Here is a 677-nt window from a genome sequence, read left to right as displayed (position 1 = left end):
AATCCAAAAGGAGAGTGCAAGGCCATCAACATGGCCGAATTTGGAGAGGAGGGAGAGGCAGTGAACGCCACTGAGGAAGACCTCAATGGACGTCCACTGGCCTCCAATGAGTTTCCTAATGAGGAACCATAGGAATCTGAGGCTCCCACTGAGACCATAGAGATTCCATTGGATTTACTTCTGCCATTCATGAGCTCTGATGAGTATTCTTCCTCTGAAGAGGATGAATATGTCACTGAAGAGCAAGTTGCTAAATACCTTGGAGCAATCATGAAGCTAATTGACAAGTTATTTGGTAATGAGACTTGGGAGGATGAACCCCCTTTGCTCACCAAAGAATTGGATGACTTGTCTAGGCAGAAACTACCTCAAAAGAGACAAGATCTTGGGAAGTTCTCAATACCTTGTGCCATAGGCACCATGAACTTCAAGAAGGCCTTGTGACCTAGGGTCAAGTGTAAACCTCATGCATCTCTCTGTAATGGAGAAGCTAGGGATCTTTGAGGTGCAAGCTACAAAAATCTCACTAGAGATGGCAGACAATTCAAGAAAACAAGCTTATGGACTTGTAGAGGATGTTCTGGTAAAAGTTGAAGACCATTACATCCCTGTTGATTTCATAGTCCTAGAGACTGGGAAGTGCATGGATGAATCCATCATCCTTGGCAGACCTTTCC

This window comes from Arachis duranensis, chromosome 9, assembly GCF_000817695.3.
Source record: "Arachis duranensis cultivar V14167 chromosome 9, aradu.V14167.gnm2.J7QH, whole genome shotgun sequence".
Classification (NCBI taxonomy): Eukaryota; Viridiplantae; Streptophyta; class Magnoliopsida; order Fabales; family Fabaceae; genus Arachis; species Arachis duranensis.
The sequence above is the reverse complement of the archived record's forward strand: the minus strand, read 5'-3'. Positions refer to the sequence as shown.